The sequence below is a fragment of the Abrus precatorius genome, unplaced genomic scaffold, assembly GCF_003935025.1.
Source record: "Abrus precatorius isolate BTA unplaced genomic scaffold, Abrus_2018 Scaffold9, whole genome shotgun sequence".
NCBI classification, from domain to species: domain Eukaryota; kingdom Viridiplantae; phylum Streptophyta; class Magnoliopsida; order Fabales; family Fabaceae; genus Abrus; species Abrus precatorius.
In genome coordinates this window covers 17,030,904-17,053,180 of record NW_020874439.1, presented here as the reverse complement: position 1 = coordinate 17,053,180, position 22,277 = coordinate 17,030,904, and the positions used below count along the sequence as shown (strand labels likewise).

At 32.3% G+C, this 22,277-nt stretch overlaps 1 non-coding gene and 1 pseudogene across 1 annotated transcript; one reads left to right on the top strand and one right to left on the bottom strand.

The window, feature by feature from the left end:
• Window positions 1–22,277, top strand: part of LOC113850904 — a 69,134-nt pseudogene that overhangs the window by 11,347 nt on the left and 35,510 nt on the right.
• On the bottom strand, window positions 8,104–8,205 carry LOC113851690. The gene has a single exon (XR_003502261.1). It is a non-coding gene; the product is annotated as a small nucleolar RNA R71 (small nucleolar RNA).

Here is a 22,277-nt window from a genome sequence, read left to right as displayed (position 1 = left end):
GTATCAAATATGAGAAATGCTACATTGTTTGAAAACAAAAGTGACGTGCCGTTTCCAGGGTCAAAAATTTCCACGAAATCTTTGTTAATCCAAATGGGAATGAATTGCCAAAGAACTACTACTCTTAGAGATAACATTTTACAGGCTAAACTATTATGTTATACATGACACATGATCTTCTCACACTAGCGTAGATTTAAAAATTCTTATACTTAATCAGAGCTTTTTATTTAACTTATATATAATTATTTATAACTCGTTAAATATAAATTAAATAAAAAGCTTAAATTAAATGTAAAAATTTTTAAATTTATATTAGTGTGAAAAAGTATATATATATATATATATATATATATATATATATATATATATATATATATATATATATATATACACACACACGATTGTTAAACTAGTTTTAATATATCATCTTTGTAGGAAGTCTTACACATATATCTGTCTACATCAATTAAAAAAAACATAAAAGTGTATGAAATTATTCACTATTAGCATTAAATATTTATAATAAAAATTTAAAATTTCTATAATTTCTATAAAATTTCAATAACATAACTACTTTTCACACAAATTTCATACATTTTCTTATTTGTCATTATTGTTTAAATTACATGTCTATTATTCTTAAAAGTTTTTAGATTTGTTCGTCTAAAATTATGTTTAATAAATATAGATGGTAGCTTATTTACGAGCTTATAGTTTATTGGTCAATAAATTAGTAGAGTTGTTTGATAAATATAAAATAAAAATATTACTAGTTGACTTTTGAAAGATAAAAAAAAAAGCTTTCTAAGAGAGCTTTTATCTTTCAAAAGCTAGCTACCAATATTTTTATTACATATTTATCTTTCATATTTTTTAAAAAGACAACTTATCATTCACACAATTAAAATTTAATATGTTAATTTTATTATTATTTTGTTCTCTTCATCTTTATAGTAATCTTTTTATTATTATTAATAGTTAGTAATATATTTTGTTATACAAAATTAAATTAATTAGATAAATAATACTTTAAAAAATAAATTATTTAAAAATCAATTCATGTAATTTTTATTGATATAATATGTTAAAATTAATAATTTTAAAAATTAAATTTAAGTTATTATTTAAATTAATAATATTATTTTTATTAATAAGATATATTAAAATAAGTTATATCTAATTTTAATATTATATATATCCTTTTAAGTCATTTAATATAAATTAGTTAACTGTGCAATTAATTTGCCAAGTAATTTAATTTTATAAACTACTTATACAACTATAAGTTTTCAATTACAAGTACACAATTTTCAGATAACTTTATATTTAGAAGTTACTAGCTTACAACTTGCAATTCGTTTTACCAAACATAGCCTTATTGTTCTTAAAAAGTTTAGATAGGTTTTGTCATTCAATATTTCTTTTAATCATTGTAAATTTTTGTTTTTCAAGGTGAACAAATTTTGTCCATGTGCTTAAGTAACTTTGGTAAATGTTGATATAGTTAACAATAATTTTTTTGGAATTCATACAAATGACCAAGGTAGTAGAACAATATATACTTTTTGGTGCAAAAGTAAAATCAAGATTTAAAATTATTCAAAATAAAAGAAAGTTTTGTATTTATCTTATAGGTGCATCTCCATAAGTATTTAAATGAGTTTTTTTCCCAGAAAACTCACCTAAGGTTAGAAAGATAAAGGAGAAAATGTAGCAAGTATACTAGGGTTTGATATCTAATGATGTAGTTATAAAAAATTAAAAGTCTAACTAAAATTAACTAGTAGTTCAGCTTGTTTTATATAAATTTGACTTATTTAATATTTAACTTTTTTAATATGATGAGTGAGTCTACTATTGAAATTTTTTGCATAAACAAAGACTCAAACTCAAAACTTTGTATAAGTGAGATCTTGCATAAGTAATATTGAATTATTTGACACTCAGACTAAACTCTGTTAATATTAACAAGCTTGTTTTATTTTATAATATTCAGTTATAACCTTGAATATAAATACTTTAATTTAATATTATAAACAATAATTAATATTTGATAGCACATTATTATTATTCAAATATCAATGGTATGATTAATTTAATATAATTTATTTATTTATATAATTGGTGTTTTTATTATATTTTTAATTGAATACAAAGCTAAAATATGTAACCCTTACATAGTTAATTTATTTTGATACATGGACAAATTTTTCAAAAAAAATAAAATTGTATTTACTTTACTAAACATAGTATGTATTTTAAGTTTAAATTTATTAAGAGATTTATAAATATAAATATTGTAACATAGGAGGAATAAATCTTATGTAAATCACTTATATTTTTTTTACATGATTTATTTTATATTGAAATTTATTTATGACCCATATGTATAATTGAACACACTAATAATAAATATATTATATTTATAAAATTAATATTTTTTTCATAGATCTATCCTATAATAAAGAGAACTCCATCAATCTAAATATTATTTTTGTTGAAATAGTACTAACAACATCAATCATATATACTTTATTTCATCAAAAGATGTAATCTTCAATGCTCACATTTTAGTGAGTAGTACAATTTATTGTTATTGTGATATAAATATGAAAACTAAATTCACAATGTTCTCTTACCCTGTTTTTAGTTGATATGTATAGAGTTGTCTTTTTCTTTATTTATATAATCCAAGCAAATAGTTGAAAGAAATTTTTTTTTATATATATATACTTTATTTAGAATAGTCTTTTGTCTATCAAAAGATCATCATTTCTATTTATTGAAAAGACTACGTATTATTTTGTTATCTAGAAAAGTTACATCTTCAATTGTTGGATTAATTACAAGGTAGTTTTAATTTATGGTTCAACTAACTTTGACAGATACTTTCAATTTTGTTTCTTATTTTTGCAGAATATGACTAGATCACCTGGTGTTTTTCTACTCCCAGGTGATAATTATCCACATTGGTTAACCTTCAATTGCAAAGGTTCCTCGGTAACTTTCAAAGTCCCCCTATTGAATGGGCTTAGCTTGAAAACAATGATATGCATTGTCCATTATTCTTCTCCAAGCTACGTAACGTCTGAAGGGCTTAAAAATGTGATGGTAATAAATTACACTAAGAACACCATTCAACTTTATAAGAGAGATGCATTAGTCTTTGAAGATGAGGAGTGGCAGACAGTAATATCAAATATACAACCTGATAACAAAGTGGAGGTTATTATTGTTTTGGAGAATATATTCAATGTGGAGAAGACAACAATTTATTTAATATATGATTAACCAATTGATGAAAAATGAGACATTTTCTTGCACCAGATAAGAATGTCTTGTAATTTGTATGGATATATCAAAGGGGTAAATTATATCATCTTTAAGTTTCAAATTATTATATTTAATGAGTATTAATTGGTTGATTTTATTTTCCTTAACTGTAATATTTTTTTAATTGTTTGATACTTACTTTTTTTTATTTATCCCATTGCCATATTATCATCGATTGTCATTTATTATACATTATATTCATAAATAATATTTATTCTAATATTTTAAAATTGTATTACAAAAAAGACAATTTATTTTATTTAATAGTATGTTCTTTTCCTTCTTTGATCCCTATAGGTTACTGAATTTATCTCTAAGTAATTATGTTTATCTAGTTAATATCTTGGAAGAGCTTGTAATTGGAGGATTTTTCCAGTTTCTTGACGTAGAAAAATCCTTAAAGATAGTGTCCCTTGACACGTTTTGGGTTGTTATTTTCTTATATTACTAACCATCTTAAGGATTTATTTGGTTTTTTTTTTTTTGGTTAGAATCCAAGTTGAATATCGATAAAGCATAACAATTGCTGCTCAACAATTCCAAATTGACTCAATTCCAGAATGGTACAACCATCCATGTTGCTTTTGTTTACGTCTTCAATGACTTCGTTTAGGGTTAGTTTTTTATGCTATCTTGGTGGATAGTGGGGGCTTCGTCCTTTACCAATATTTCTCATGCTCCACTGAATGGCCTTAATAGGTATGTCAACTTGCACTATCTTGTTGACTTTGAATCTTAAATGTGCCTTTTGAAGAAGTTGTTTGTTCATAGGAATTGAGTTACTACTTGTGTGTACATGCATATTATGATTTTATGATTTTTATGATTTTATCATAAAAATATATTTTATGATTTTTATGTATGCTTCAATGATAATGATACCATAGTATGTTGGTATAGGAGATTAAGTTGAACCCATGTTGATTAAGCTATGTTAATCTAATTTATGACTTTTTTTCCTATTAGTTATCCTACCGTAGTTTGATACAAAATATATTTTGGTTTGATTAATGATATAAAAAATTAAAGCAAAACACACAAAAGCTAATATTTATACAAATAAGATATTTGTATTTGTTGCATACTATTCGAAGCAAGTATTATTTTCATATTATAATAATAACAAAAGGGTGATTACATAATATTTTTCCTAAAAAAATAACGTTAAGAATCTTCTTACAAAGTGTCTACCGTAAAGCTATAGAATTGAATATATTAAAATTATCATAGAGATGTTTGTAAATCATGAATTTGATGAGTTTTTTGGAAATATATTTTAGTGTGGTTGTCAAGTTCATGAAATATTAGAATGATTATATGTGATATTTTTTTTTTAAATGACAAAATGATGTTAATTAAATTTGATTTGTATGAGAATACATTTATCATTGAGTTTATTTTACTCTTTGAATAAATGTTGTTATCAGGAAGTTATACAAGTAGACTTGCAACATATCCTACTTTACTAATTTTTATTTTTTTATATAAATTATTATAGTCATTACTACAAAGTCGTAAGAATTAGGGATTTATTTACTACCTAAAATAAGTTATAAACCCTATATTTTTAAATTAAAAAACATTAAACCAAATTAATTGGTAATTAAGTCAAATAGACATATACATATATTGATTTGTTGGTAAACACTTAAAATTAAACTATTAGTTCTTAACTGCAAAAGACATATATTAAAAAAAAAAAAAGTTTAATTCTCTATTTTAATTGGTAGAAACATATCAGAGGAGGAGCAGGAGTCGTCTTGATCATATGATTCGTGCGTGCAACAATTCTTAATCAACTTGTAGAAAAAATATCAAATAGATCCAAAATCCTATTTTAGCAAAATTACTCATCAAATTATATCCTTGAAAAAAGCTTTTCAATAAAATAAAAATTTCCTTCAAACTCAACCTATAAATCAAGATACCTTCAAATTAAATGCCAAAAATATAAAATTAGCATTTTTTTTTTCACTTAAGTCCAGTTAAGCTCTGCTTGATAAATGCAGTTATATGAGAGTAATTAAACACTAATATTATGTAATTAGGTTGCATTAAACACAATATGTGTGATTAAAAAAAATTTATTAGTCATTTAAAATTAAAAATCCTGTATACCATGTATGTAATTTATTCTACATTTTTAAAAATAGTATTTTCTTCTATTTTTTAATTAAAAATATTTTTTAAAAATTCACACAATATTTAATAATGGTGATATATAAATTATTTTATTATTCTTAAATTTTAAAGTTGTCTAATGAATATTTATCTTCTACTTCTAGAAAAAAAATTAAAATGATAATATTTATCTTTAAATTATTTTAATATCCTTAAAAGGTCTAATTTCATTTTTAATTACATTTCAAATAGGTTTACTAAAATAATACATTTCAAAAAGATTCTTATTTTAAATTTTACAACATTTCCAAAAATGTTTACTAAAATGTTAAGATTTAGACCTTAATGTAAATATCTAATTTTATTTATTTATTTATTATTATTATTTTATTTCTTTAATAAAAGTAATGGAAAAAAGAAAGAAAATAAGATATGTAGAATTGAAAGCAAGTAAGCTACTCTAGCCATTTGCAAATTTTCAATTAGTTTTGAAATTGCAAAAACATGGAATATAGTATCTGAGCAAGAAAATAAGGATGTGTTTTAGAAAAAAAAATGGCATAGGAAGAATAAGAAGAGCAAGGGAAATTTAAAAAGAAAAAGGAAAGAGGGAAAGGCTCAAGGATATTAAAAAAAAAAAGAGATACAAAATATAGAAAGAAGAAGGGAAAGGCTCAGGGGTACAATTTTCACAACATGTATTATTTTTCTACCTTGTCATTGATCTTTAAAACTCTTCTAATTCATTCAAGCCTTTTTTTTCCATGAAACTTCTTTGATTCTCATCATCCTTTTCTTCTTCAAAGAACTTATCCTCAAATTTGAGTCTTTATTACCTACATCAAATCAGATACATTAAAAGTAACACTAAAACCATATTCACTTGGTAAGTCCACTTTGTATGCATTATCTCTAATCTTCTCTAAGACTTAGAATAGTCTGTCCTCTCTTGATTGAAGCTTTGACTTCTTTTATACATGAAACTTTTCCTTGCACATATATACCAAACCCAATCTTTGGGTTCAAATACTGTTTTCTTCTTTCACTTGTTGGCATATTTTGCTTGTTGTCTCACTTTCTTTTCAATTTGAGCCTTCATAGTGATGTTGTTGATGACATGATAATTAGTGCACATCCTCTAGCTTCCATCTTTCTTGGATACCAAGATAATTGGTACAAGGGCTTAGGATTTTCTTCACTCATCCTTTCTCTAACAATCCTTCAACTTGTAATCTCTTGAGTTTCTGATAAATTTATAAATTGAGAAATTTTAGGTGATGACTTGAACACTTTTCATGTTAAGTGTTTAAAATTTTGGGTTGAATTTCCCATAAACTTGAAACTTTTATAATTTCTTGTATATTTTAGGAAAAGAATGTAAATATAAGTGTTTTGATTCATTTTTGATATATTTGGTAGTTGAAATCAGAAGAGAGACATCACTCAAAGTTGAAAGAAGTCAGCTTCTAAAAGTTCCTTATTGTAACGAGAGTAAAAATTTCTTGTTGTAGCGAGATACTCTCTTTCAAGGAATTGAGATATATCATTTTTGTATTTTGCATCAAATTCATTAGAAATGATTGCTATGTTATCACTGAATTACTAAATACAGAGAGAGAGATAGATGAAATTCAATCCCAATTTTTCTAATTTGAATCTTACTATATTTTACATCATTAATTTACATTATAATTGTCACTCAAATCTTATGAAAATCATCAATCGATTTTATTGTATATAAGCTTAATTAATTTTTATCTTAACAATTAATACATTTTGCATTGCTTTCTGAGGATGATGTTTCGGTATTCTACTGGTTATTACTTGCAATAGACCGAGCACACTTGACGTGTTTGAAGGAAAAACATACTGACAAGTTTTTGGTGTCGTTGCTAGGGAGCAATGTGCAATTTGTATTAGTTTTTAAGTATAGTTAATTGAGTAATTGCAATTAGTTTAATTCAATTTTTATTTAATTGATTACTCTTTATTGCTAATTTTTGTTTCAAGTTCCTTGTTTATGATATTGCGAGGTAAAGCCTCTACAGATTAGTTGTTGTTTGATCCAAAGATTGAAAGGACATCCAGGAAAAATAATAGCACAATAAGAAAGAAAAAGAAGCAAGTACAACAAGGAGCATCTTCAATCTCATAACCACTAAAAATTCACTCAGACTTTGAAAAAGAGGAAATGGCGGATGCTAGAAAAGATAACCAAGGTGGCAATAGGAATGGTGGAAATTATGAAGGAAATGCAGGACCAAGAACAAACCCACCACCAAGAAGAACTCTTGGCGATTATGCTATGCATCAAGGTCTAAGGCATTATTAAGTATAGTAGTACCACCTACTGTAAGGGCTGTAAAAATTAAGTCTGCTTTCTTGAATTTAATCAGTTCACATCAGTTCTCAGGAAAGGATCATGATGACCCTTATGCCCATCTTGATATTTTTTTATGAATTGGTCTCTATGGGTTTTGATGATAAGGAGGAGAAGGCAGCATATTTGAAGCTATTTCTATTTTCTCTTATTGGGGAAGCAAAGAAGTGATTGAAATCACACCTAAATTAGAGTTTGACAAGCTGGAGTGACGTGAAAAAGAAATTTCTCACTACATTCTTTCCACCTTACAAGTATGTTAGTGTAAAATCAGATATCCCTACTTTTAGACAAGGTCAGGATGAAGCATTTTATGAAGCTTGGGAACATTTTTAGTCTTTGCTTAAGAAATGTCCTAATCATGGATTTGAAGATGTGGATCAGTTGAACATATTTTGTAATAGTCTTTGGCCAGACACTAAAATGATTGTGGACGCTGCTGCTGGTGGAACAATGATGGCAGTAAATGCGGAACAAGCCACAAGAATAATTAATGCTCATTCATCCACTAATAGGTAAGCTCAAAATAATAGAAGGGCAGTGCAAAGAAGAGGAGTCTTAGATTTGAGTATATCGGATGCCATTCCACTACTAAAAAGTCTGTTTATACAGACAGATTTACAGACGGAATTTTAGAACATTACAGATGGTTTTTGCCATTACAGACGAATTTACAGACGAACATAAACCGTCTGTAATATCCTTATCGGTAAAGAATTACAGACAAATTTTCAAATCCGTCTGTAAATTACAGATGGAAAAATCTATCTGTAAGTTACAGACGGGAAAATCCATCTGTAAGTTACAGACGAGAAAATCCATCTGTAACTTACAGATGGAAAAATCTGTCTGTAACTTACAGATGGTAAAATTTGTCTGTAATCCGTCGGTGATATATTTTACTATTATTGGTATTTTTTGTTTATATAGATAATTATTTCCTGCTGTTCTTGATTATCACAATTTATAAACAAAATAAAAACTATAGATTCGGCATCTAAACATTCCAAAATGATTTATAAAATATAAAGTTTAAATGTTATTACAAAGGAAGACAAAAAAGCATCTAAATAAATACATTTAAAAATAAAATACAAGTCTTCTTAGGAATAATCTGTATGGTCATCATCCGAAGGAGCGTCATCATCAGTAGACGAGGAGTCAATAGAGGAATGATGCATGGAGGTGAAAATCGGTGGTGCTGGAGCTGGTGGAGGAGGAGGAAGAGGTGTGGAGCTGCTTGCTCTCATAAGCTCAAAATAAGCATGCATCTGTTGCATCTGGATATGTTGTTGCTTCATCTGCTGCTGGACCTCCCTTTGCATTCTCGATGCCACATTCTTCTCTATCTTCTTCTCTATTTTCTTTGCCCACTTCTTCTTCCATGCACTTTCTTTGCTCTTCCACATTTCCTCATTCTGCTTCTGAAGTTCTTCATTGAGGGCATGGACTTGAGTGCGGACCATGTCCTCCACTTCCTCAGGTGCAAGAGAAGGGGCATCTCCAGTGACAGATGCAGGGGACATGGAGTCTGCAAAGCGGCCCCCCATGCCATAAATGCGACCTTTATAAAGGCCACCACTGTCTGTGACCACATAGCATCCTCATCTATTGACTCTGGATCCTAAGAAGATGCTTCCTCAAGCCTTTGAACATAGTCATCCTACAGTTCAGTTCAGATAATTAGATATTAGTTTGGAGAACTATTTACTAAGTCGCTAATAATAACATATATTATCAATAATAATGACTTACATATATGGCCTGAGATTGTGTATCAACCCACAGGTTTTTGTCCTGCCTGCGAGTGTGTGTCTCCTTAAACAACTCTCCAGTCGTAGGTGGCCTCTTCAACGACTTCTCCTGCAATTGGTAATAAATCACAATCTCAAATATGAAATTATAGATAGAGTAAACTGAATTTTAAAATCACATACCAAGTTCTCTAATGAATCCATTTTTTTATTATATTTTTACTTGCCCTTTTGGTGCTCCTTGATAGAAAAAAAGGACTTAGATAGTGCAAATAATATAGAAATCACATTTTGAGTAAATATCATAGGTTTATTAATTTTTGGTTAATTTGCATTTAATTACATAGATATAGATTGCAATTTTAATTGTCTTGATAATTCTGCAGAGTCCCCAAGTTAATTTTGAGATATCTTAGCCCTTGGATGAAAGTTGCCCCCAAAGTAGCCACTTTTAGGAGCAAAAGTGGCAACTACAGCAAGTCTGGGCATTAAAGGTTTCAAAGTAGCTACTTTCAACCTCCAAAGTAGCAACTCCAGAGAGCTCCAGGGACGCCATTTGAGAAGCATTTTGCGCGTGGCCACTATTACCTTTCATAGTGGCTACGTGCATCCAAAGTTCCCACTTTCAAGTCCAATAGTAGCAACTCCAGAAAGCTCTAGGACGCCACTTTTGGAAGCAATTTGCGCGTGGCCGTTATTTCCTTTCAAAGTGGGTACGCGCATCCAAAGTAGCCACTTTCAAGTCCAAAAGTGGCAACTACAGAGAATTGGCACGCTTACGTAAATATGCGCGTGGGCACTTTCAAGGCCCAAAGTGGACACTTTCAAAGGCAAAAGTAGACACTTTGCTAACATGTCCCCCACTATAAATAGATTTTAGGAATTAGGGTACGGGGACTGGAACATTTATTTTTCTTGGATTCTCTTTGCCAAATTAGGACATTTTCTTTCCAGAGCTTTGGAGCCTTGGGTGACAGCCAGGGATCCATTATAGGTTTTAATTTCCAATTTTCCTTTGTTTCTCATTGAATTTACATTAATGTTGCTTACGTTTCTGCATTCTCGTCTTTCATTTGTGAAGCCCATCCATATGGAGGGCTAAATTCTCTTGTAATTCCTAGTCAATTCACATGGTTCTTGAATTCTTGGGTTTAATAGCAATATTACTCTTTCTTTCCTTGGATTTATTAACCTTAATCTCTGAATGAAATGAAATTTACATGAGGGGAACATTGCTTAATGAACCTTAAATTACCCAAACGAAATTCTAATCCAAAATTGCTTAATTTTGATTAATCTTTGAGATTGCTTAATCTTAGGGATAGAGATTGGAGCCCATTAAGATGCTTAATTTTAATTGGGATGCTAAAGTTAATTTACGCTTAATAGATTAACTTAATTCAAGGGAAAAATAGGGGATTATTGAATCATTTGAAAGAATAGGGATAGAACTCGTTGATTGACTAGGGATTACCCTTCTTAATTGATTGAATTTCACTAGTTTACATTTTGCTCTTGATTAAAATCTGGAAATTGACAAACCTTCCCCCAATTTACTTGCTTTAAAATATATGTTTACACTTGTTCGATGTATGTTCTCAACCAAAAATTCCTTGGAGACGACCTAGGACAACACCCTAGTACTGCATTCATTTCTTTGCATATTTGATGAGGATTAACGACAATCTTTGTGCATAATGAATAGCGAAATTTGTTTCATCAAATTGGCGCCGTTGCCGGGAAACTTTTTGGTGCTGAACTTATGTTGAACATGATTAGTGCTCTATTTTTGTGTTTTGCATGTTAGTGTGTTTGTTTTATTTTTTGAATTTTTGTATTGTGTTGATAGCCATACAAATTTTGTGGTCTGTTTCTGCATTGTTATTGCAAGATTTTCTACATCATTTCCTTCATTCAAGTGCTGCAATTTTTCAATTACTCACTTTCAATTTTCTGCACTCATTTTGCTGCATATTACTCTGTTTTTTTACACCTTTGCTGCATAATTCTGCAGAGAGATTTCAAACTATTCTTATTATTTCATTTACTCAATTTGCTTTCAATTTAGTTAGTTGATATCTAGTGCATGACCCGATCAAACCCTGGGGATTTGTATCCATTAGACCAGGAGATTGATAGGACTTTTCATAGGAACATTAGGACATATAGGGATCACTCTGAACCATCATCATCTCCTACTGCATCTTTGCAATCTGTGACACCAATTTCTGTTTACTCTTCTACATTTTCACTTGACTCTAGTTTTGGAGCAATGGCAGGTGATGAGAGGACTCTTAAGGAGCTAGCTGCACCGGATGTCACATACCAAACATTGTGCATCCAATATCCAGATGTGGACGCCCCTTTTGTTTTGAAAACTGGATTAATTCACCTTCTACCTAAATTCCATGGTTTTGCAGGTGAAGACCCTCACAAACACTTGAAGGAGTTTCACATTGTATATTCCACCATGAGACCTCAAGGTGTTCCGGAGGAGCATGTCAAATTGAAGGCTTTTCCTTTCTCATTAATGGATACCGCGAAGGATTGACTCTACTATCTTCCTCTCGGATCTATTACTAGTTGGGACAACCTCAAAAGACCCTTTCTAGAGAAGTTCTTTCCAGCCTCCCGAGCCGTATCCATAAGAAAGGAAATTTGTGGAATTAGACAGTGATGAATCCACATTTTATTGAATTTTTACTCGTCATTTTGATGTTTCTTAATAGAAAAAGTAAACTTAAGAAGTGTAAATAACATAAAAACATCATTTTGGTCAAATATCATAGGTTTCTTAATTTTTGGTTAATTTACGTTGATTTACATAGATATAGTTTGCAATTTTGATCATTTGAATAATTGTGCAGGAGTTTCTAGACTTTTTCCATGGATTTTTAGCATTTGAGAAAGTTTGAGGTGAAAGTGATCACTTTGGAGTCTATAGTGAACACTACAGCAAGCTAGTTCCAGAAAGGTAGACCAAAGTGATCACTATGAACCCATAGTGACAACTCCAGAGAGGCCAAAATCACAGACCTTACGCGTTATCACTATGGAATGTGCGTAATCACTATGGAACGCTGCGCGTTATCACTATGAAACCATAGTCACTTTGGGCAAAAATTTCTGCACTATAAATAGAATTTGAGAAATTAGGGTACAGGGCTTTTTACACACTTTTAGCTTCTTTTGCCATTTTTTGGGGGGACACTTGCAGAGCCTAGGGTGGCCTTGGGTGACAGCCAAGGGTCCAACCTACGGTTTGATTTCCATTTTCTCCTTACCTCTCTTTAACTTTTGTATTAATGTTATTGACTTCTCTTTACTTTCATTTTGTAATTGTGAGATCCATCCTCATGGAGGGTTAATTTTCTTGTAATCTCTAGTGAGTTCATATGGATTATTGAATTCTTGGGTTTTTGAATGTTAATGCAAATCTTTTTATTCCATGAATTTCTTCCTCCCAAACTCTTAAATTGAATTAATAGTTGAATGAGGGGAGCATTGTGTAATGAACCCTAATTCATTTTAAGGAAATTCTAAATTTGAATTACTTAATTCTTGTTTAATTCCAAGATTACATAATCAAGGAATGAGAGACTGGAGTTCATTGGATTGCTTAATTCATATGAAAACATAAGGTTGATTTTCGCTTGTTAAATCAACCTAATTCTGGGAGGAGAGGAAGTGTATTAAATCTTGAGAGGAATAGGGATAGAGTTTATATGAATGAACTAGGGGTTACTACATTTTATCGATTGAACTTTGCAATTTAATTTTCTGCTTAAGTTTATTGAACTTGAAATCACAAACTCCCCTTTTTTACTTGCTTTCTAAATACATTGCACACTACATGTTTGATATTTGGTCACTCGTCCAATGATTCATGGGAGACGACCTAGGCTTGCATCCTAGACTACATAAATTTTTCTGCATATTTTGTTGAAGGTTGATGACAAATCTTTTTGCAAATGAGAAAATATTTCGTTCATCAAATTGGTGTCGTTGCCAGGGAATCATTGGTGCTTGATTAGATATTAAATATGTGTGGTGTTTTGTTTTTAACTTTCTTCATATTAATATGTTAGTTTCTTTTTAATTTTTGCATCGTAGATAGATTAGAATTATTTTAACTGTGTAGCTTCCCACTCAATTCTGCATTTTGTTTTTGTTATGAATATTCTGCACTTTGCCTATGGCATTCTACATACATTTACACTTATTTTCTGCTTTGTTTCTAGTTTTCTGTTGTAGAATTCTGTAGAATTTTGTCCAGGTACATACTTTGCATATTCCCTGCACTTGTTCTGCATTTGTGCTTCATTTGTTCTATTTCAATTTGTTTTGCAATTCTATATTAATTTCTGCACTTGCATTCTATTTCTGCATAATTTTTCTGTTTTGATATTCTGCATTCTGCATAATCCTACATATGTTCTATACTTGTTCTGTTTCTAGTCTATTTCAAATTTTTGCATACTATTTTTGCATATATTTTTTTTTTTTGCACAATTTCATCAAATTCTGCATAATTTTTTGCTACAACATTTTCTGCATTCCTTTTTTCTGCATCACTTTGCTGCATATTATTTTTGCATAATTTTGCAGCTTTTTAGCTAGACTCTTTTCATTTTGATTTAGATATTATGGATGAGAAAACTTTAAGAGAACTTGCTTCACCTGATGTATCTTTTCAGACATTATGCATCCAATATCCTAATATAGATACACCTTGTGTGCTTAAGTTTGGATTGATTCATTTGTTGCCCAAGTTTCATGGTCTTGCAGGTGAGGATCCATTTAAACACCTCAAAGAATTCCACATTGTTTGTACCACCATGGGACCAACTGGAGTTCCTGAGGATCATATAAAGTTGAAAGCATTCCCATTCTCATTGCAAGACATAGCCAAGGATTGGTTCTACTATTTACCATCTGGATCAGTCACTAGTTGGGATGGTCTAGGAAGAATGTTTTTGGAAAATTTTTTCCCTGCATCTAGAGTGACTTTACTCAGAAAAGAAATTTGTGGTATAAGACAAATGGACAAAGAGAGTTTGTATGAGTATTGGGAGAGATTCAAGAGGCTTTGTGCCAGTTGTCCACATCATCAAATTAATGAGCAGCTTCTTATCCAATACTTCTATGAAGGTCTTATATCCATCGATAGACAGATGATTGATGCAGCCAGTGGAGGAGCCTTGGTAGATAAAACTCCTATTGCAGCAAGGCAATTAATTGAGAACATGGCTTCTAATAATCAGCAGTTCAACACTAGAAGCAATCCAGTGCCCTTAAATAGTAGAGTTTATGAGATAGAAAATACTCATGTTGCTGATCATAGAAAACTAGAGGACAAGTTAGATGATTTAGCTTCATTGATCAAGCAATTAGCATTGTCACAGAGAGCTGCAAGGTTATGTGAGATATGTGCTTCACATGAACACCCCACTGATTCTTGTCCTACATTGTATGAACCTGCAGGTTGGATGAGTCACTCGAACTTGAAAGGGGGGAATTTTACACAGTAGCAACAACATCAACCTCTACCACAAACAGCCGCACCTTGCAAGAGTGAGCCTTTCTTGGAAGAATTGATGAGGGAAATGGTAGTTAATGATCAGAATTTCCAACAGAGAACAGAAGCAACCATTCAAAACCTGGAAAATCAGATTGGACAGTTGGCTTCTACTTTAAACCATTTACAATCTCAAGGTTCTGGTAATCTATCTGCACAACCACCTGTCAATCTAAAGGACACTCGTGCCAATACCTTAAGATTAGAAAAGACCATTCAAGACTCACAAGAGCAGCAACCAACTGATGAAGATCTTAATGCTACTATTCTAGCAAGTGATTGCAACAAATATAGCAGCCCAGCAAGTGCAAATGATGCTCCTACTCCTTGTGCTATTTCTACTAATGCAGCAGAAAATTTTGAGCAACTTGCTCCTCATTCATTTCATTCAGTTTGCCATATTGATTTGTTGAATGATTTAGTTGATGATAATTTGGCTGAGTTTTCTGAATTTTCAGATTGTATTAATTATTCTAACTTAGCCAAATATCCTGATTCTTTTACTTGTGATGGTTGTACTGATTCTGCAAAATGTAGCTTTTGTACTGAAATTGATACATATGTGTATGGTGATTTTCATGCAGCTATTGCAAATTCTGAGGAAGCAAATCATGATGCAGCCATTGCAAGTTCAAAGGAAATGAATCATGATGCATTTGTTGAAGTGCAAGCTGCACATCCAGCTCCAATTTTTACATTGCCTCCCGCATCGGAATTGAAGCCTTTGCCTGAGCTCTTGAAGTATGAATATTACATCACTATATATCCAAGCGTACAACAGCCAAAGTATAGCAAGAGTACACAATATTCTGCATATCAAGGCAATGAAAAGCGTGAAGAAAAGCTTAATGAGTTCATCAAGCAGCTATAAATCCCTTCGCAATTATTTCTTCCAAGTTCTCAATTAAATAAAGTGTTGCAGATTTATGACCAAAAAGAGAAATATCTAGGGATACAACTGAAATCGCTACTATCAAAAGTATCTCCTAGAATTAAAGATCATAAGGTGTCAAGCTAGTGACGTTAAAAGAGCGCTGTGTGAGAGGCAACTCACAGTTTTCTTAGAAGTTTTCAATTTATTTTATGCATTTAGCCATGGTCTTGCATTTGAGTTTTGGATATCTCATGAATTATGCTGCATAAACATTCTGATCTGCATTTTACTTTGATATTTGACATGTGTTTTTGCATAATTCTGAATTTTGCAGAGGGAGAACACAAATTTTGGATCCAATTTCTGCATAAAATCAAGAAAGGATCATGTGCAGCAAGAGTAAACACTTTCAGAACTTAAGGTAGTCACTTTGGGGAGAAAAATGAGAGTTTATCATGAAGTGATCACTTTCAATGGTCACAGTAACAACTCTCAGCTAAGCATCATGGTAAACACTTCCAAGTCTATTCTAAGGACTAATAAAGGCAGGACTGTTGGAGCACCTTCCTCCATTCACCACTACTGCAATTGCACCACCACCTCATGAAGCTAAGAAGGATAATAGCTCCAGCTCTTTGGAAGAGGAAGAAGAAGAAGGAGAGGATGCAGCTGATAGTTTTTCTTCCTCTAACTCAAATGAAGACCTGATCTAGTTTTAGTTTCTTTTATGTCATTTACATTTTAGTTATTTTTATTTCATTTCTTTGTACATATTACCCACCATTTCCATAGTTATTACACTTTATCACTTTTCTTTTCTTGCTTTACTTTTACTTTACTGCTTTATCTTTGAATAGTTACTTAACGCTTTCATTCTCTTTTATATATAAATATTTGTCCAGTCTCCAGACTTCCTTTTTGTGCTGAATCCATTGTGCGTATCTCTGCAGAGTGTGCCCTCAGTCCCATCAAGAGGAGCATCAATTTGATTCCTGAATTGTGAGCCATCATCCATAAAAGGGGAGTGATCTCTTTGCCTTTATTTCATAACTGCTCAGTCTAAATTCCTTGCACAGTGATAGCCAAAAACATACAAAAATATATTTTTCCTTTGTGCTTTTGTTTTTAATTTAGTCCAATTTTGTAATTCCAATTTTATATTCTGATTGCACTTCCCATTCAACTCACAATCATTCTCTATTTTGTACATATTACCATTCCTACCATACTGAACATATTTTCTTGTAAGGTGAACTGTACTCACATGTTGCTAAGTAATTATCACTTTTACCATAGCAGAGAATTGAGCCTTTAATTTCTTTTCTGTGTGTACTATAACATATATTGTTGCATCTATCCTCTAGAACTTGCCCTGTTTCTTAATTGAATATGCATTGTGCAATTTCTCATCTAGATGATTGAGGCCATCCTTGTGCACACCCACCCACCCTATAACACCCTTGTACCTAATTACCTTGTTCCAAACTATGATTTTTTGCCAAACTTAGTCTGCAAAACTATTTTTCTTACCTCAAGAAAGGAATTTCTTTTGAGTTGCATCAAGAGTGAATGCCAGAAACTAAGTTTGGGGTGCTGATTATCACTGTAGTTGCTTGAGGACAAGCAAAATCTTAAGTTTGGGGTGGTGAACATCATACATGTTATTAATACATGTAAAAAAAAAATGTTTGAAATTCAAGAATAGAATGATTGTCAAAGTCCATAAAAAATTGATGGTGAATGAATGAAAAAGAAAAAAGAAAAATACAGCAAGTCATTTTGATAGAAAAAAGGATTCTCCACATAAGGCAAAGTAAATGAAAAGTATGGTGAAAGAGTGCTTGAATCTCACTTGCTGCATCATTTAATGCATTTCACTCTTAGTTGTTGTACTCACTCACTCAAAGGAATTCCCTCCTCTTAAAAACCCACTTTGGCTTTTGACCCTCCTTGATCAAAATTGAACCTAACTTAATTCATTTGTGACCAACAAAGTCCTCATGATAGGTGGTACATTGTATCTACGCAAAGGAGATTGAGAATATGGGCAAGCATATGGCAGGGTGAGGCAAAATTCATGAATTAAGGAAAAACACTTAGCCTGAAATATTGATGAGTGAAGAGTGAAACACCATCTTGTGAGCTAGATAATTTCTTTGCACTGTGTGGATTGCATGAAACTTTGTTGGATTTTTGTTTCAATTTAGTGGGACTTTGCTTGAAAATAATAGATTTGGGCATGATTTCTTTGTTGAATGAATCCATGATTTTGGAAACATTGGAAGTGTCAATTAGGGTATGATCTTGGAATGAAAATTTTGAAAGAAAATTTATGGATAAATCCAACCCTCTTGCAAGTAACTTTCTTGAATTTTGATTTGCTTGAGGACAAGCAAAAGTTTAAGTTTAGGGTTGTGATGAATCCACATTTTATTGGATTTTTACTCGTCATTTTGATGTTTCTTAATAGAAAAAGTAAACTTAGGAAGTGTAAATAACATAAAAACATCATTTTGGTCAAATATCATAGGTTTCTTAATTTTTGGTTAATTTACATTGATTTACATAGATATAGTTTGTAATTTTGATCATTTGAATCATTGTGCAGGAGTTTCTAGACTTTTTCCATGGATTTTTAGCATTTGAGAAAGTTTGAGGTGAAAGTGATCACTTTGGAGTCCATAGTGAACACTACAGCAAGCTAGTTCCAGAAAGGTAGACCAAAGTGATCACTATGAACCCATAGTGACAACTCCAGAGAGGCTAAAATCACAGACCTTGCGCGCTATCACTATGGAATGTGCGTAATCACTATAGAATGCTGCGCGTTATCACTATGAAACCATAGTTGTCACTTTGGGCGAAAATTTCTGCACTATAAATAGAATTTGAGAAATTAGGGTTCAGGGCTTTTTACACACTTTTAGCTTCTTTTGCCATTTTTTGGGGGGACACTTGCAGAGCCTAGGGTGGCCTTGGGTGATAGCCAAGGGTCCAACCTACGGTTTGATTTCCATTTTCTCCTTACCTCTCTTTGACTTTTGTATTAATGTTATTGATTTCTCTTTACTTTCATTTTGTAATTGTGAGACCCATTCTCATGGAGGGTTAATTTTCTTGTAATCTCTAGTGAGTTCATATGGATTCTTGAATTCTTGGGTTTTTGAATGTTAATGTAAATCTTTTTCTTCCATGAATTTCTTCCTCCCAAACTCTTGAATTGAATTAATAGTTGAATGAGGGGAGCAATGTGCAATGAACCCTAATTTGTTTTAAGGAAATTCTAAATTTGAATTGCTTAATTCTTGTTTAATTCCAAGATTGCGTAATCAAGGAATGAGAGACTGGAGTTCATTGGATTGCTTAATTCATATGAAAACATAAGGTTAATTTTCGCTTGTTAAATCAACCTAATTCTGGGAGGAGAGGAAGAGTATTAAATCTTGAGAGGAATAGGAATAGAGTTTATATGAATGAACTAGGGTTTACTATATTTTATCGATTGAACTTTGCAATTTAATTTTCTGCTTAAGTTGATTGAACTTGAAATCACAAACTCCCCTTTTTTACTTGCTTTCTAAATACATTGCACACTACATGTTTGATATTTGGTCACTCGTCCAATGATTCATGGGAGACGACCTAGGCTTGCATCCTAGACTACATAAATTTTTCTGCATATTTTGATGAAGGTTGACGACAAATCTTTTTGCAAATGAGAAAATATTTCGTTCATCAGACAGCTAGAAATAGCAACTCTCTATGAATACTGGGACAGGTTTAAAAGACTATGTGCTAACTGCCCCCACCACCAAATTAGCGATCAATTGCTGATCCAGTACTTCTATGAGGGATTACACCCAATGGATAGGAGTATGATCGATGCAGCGAGTGGAGGAGTCTTGGTAGACAAGACCCCTGTGGCAGCCAGAAACTTGATAGAAAACATGGCTGCCAACTCCCAGCAATTTACAACTAGACAGAATTCTTGTGTTAGTAGAGGTGTGCATGAAGTTCAAGCTATAGAACCAAACAAATTGGAGCACAAGATTGATGAGCTAGCCTCCATGGTAAAACAATTAGCTGCAATGCAAAAGAGTGCTATCTCTGCAACACCTCTACCATCAGTTCCAGCTACACTTTGCGGAATATGCTCAGCTGTGGATCATTACACAGACAGCTGCCCTACATTGCAGGAGTCAGACACTCCTGAAGGTAACCCCCAAGCCTATGCTGCAAATATTTACACTAACAAATTTCCTTTTCAGCAGCCGCAGCAACAACCAAACTGGGATCTTTCTTCAAATCGGTATAACTCGGGCTGGAGAAATCATCCAAACTTAAGATGGGGAGGAAATTCCAACCAGCAAAATTAGCAAAGCAACAACTACCAAGCTAGTCAAGGCAGGCCATATCAGCCATGCCAATGGAATGATCAACAACATGGGCAACAACCTCACCAACAGCAGCAAGCGTCCTTATCCCAAGCCTCTTCTTGTCAGAAGAATGAGCCTTCATTGGAGGAGCTTGTGAAGCAGATGGCTATGAGCAACATTAATTTTCAACACCGAACAAAGGCCAATATCAGAACAATTGAGAACCAGATGGGACAGTTAGCCTCCTCTATAAATCAAATTCAGTCCCAAGGTTCAGGTAACCTCCCAGCACAGACAGTCACAAACCCAAAGAATGTCAGTGCAATTACTCTGTGGTCTGGGAAGGTAATGCAAGAGCCTGAAATGCCTAGGGAAAAAGAGATCCCACGCCCCTTGGTTAATGAAAGGGAGGAAGAAAATGCACCCACTACTCAAGAAGTGGTAGAAGAAGCTGAAAGGGCAATTCCACCACCTTTTCCTCAAAGGGTTATGGTCACTAAACCAAGTAAGAAAGCTGAGGAGAGTGACAAAGAAATCTTGGACACCTTCAGAAAGGTTGAGGTAAACATACCCTTGCTGGAGGCAATTAAACAAATACCTAAGTATGCCAAGTTCTTGAAAGATTTGTGTACACATAGAAGGCATCTGAAGGGTAATGAGAGAGTCAACATGGGTAGGAATGTTTCTGCACTTTTTGAGAAACAGAGAACCACAATGCCTGAGAAGTGTAAAGACCCAGGAACATTTACTATTCCATGCATCATTGGTAATAATAGGATAGACAATGCAATATTAGATCTAGGAGCATCCATTAATGTTATGCCATTGTCTATTTTTTCTTCTCTATCTCTTGGTCCCTTGCAGCCCACAGGTGTAGTAATTCAGTTAGCCAATAGAAACACAACACATCCAGTTGGACTTGTTGAAGATGTGTTAGTGAAGGTGAATGACCTCATATTCCCAACTGACTTCTACATCCTTGACATGCAAGAAGAAGAGTCACTCAAACATTCTGCACCGATCATTTTGGGAAAACCGTTCTTGAAGACTGCAAGAACAAAGATTGATGTACATGCCGGTTCACTCACCATGGAATTCGGGGAGAACATTGTGCGCTTCAACATATTGGATGTCATGAAACATCCTATTGAAGAACATTCTGTCTTCCATGTTGATGTATTTGATACATTAGTGGATGAGAGCTGGATCGAAATTTTAAGAAATTCTTTCCTTAATTTTTCCCATTGTGTAGATGCTTTTGCTTGTGAATCATATGAAAATTCTTTGTATGATACTTGGGTTGAAAATTCTGATTATTTGAATGAAAGTTCTGAAATTTTTAGTGTTGATGAAGTTGATAATTCCATAGGGGTAGAATGCGAAGTATTGGATTTAGCAAATACAGTTGAATCTAACCCTTTGATTTGAATGTTGAAGAAATTTTGTCAAATGAAAATGCTAAATCACTTCCCTCTATAGAGCAACCTCCCACATTGGAGTTAAAGCCTCTACCGGAGCATCTGAAATATGTTTATTTGGAACTAAATGAGAAGCTCCCAGTTATCATCTCTACCAAGCTTGATAGTGATCAAGAGGAGAAGTTGCTAGAAGTGATCAAGAAGCACAAAAAAGCCATTGGGTGGACACTTGTTGATATACCAGGAATTAGCCCCTCCATGTGCAAGCATAGAATTTTGTTGGAAGAGGATGCTAAACTGGTGAGACAACCTCAAAGGAGGGTGAATCCCATCATCCTAGATGTGGTGAAGAAGGAAGTCACCAAGTTGCTTCAAGCTGGGATCATATACCCAATCTCTGATAGCACCTGGGTTAGCCTTGTGCAAGTAGTCCCAAAGAA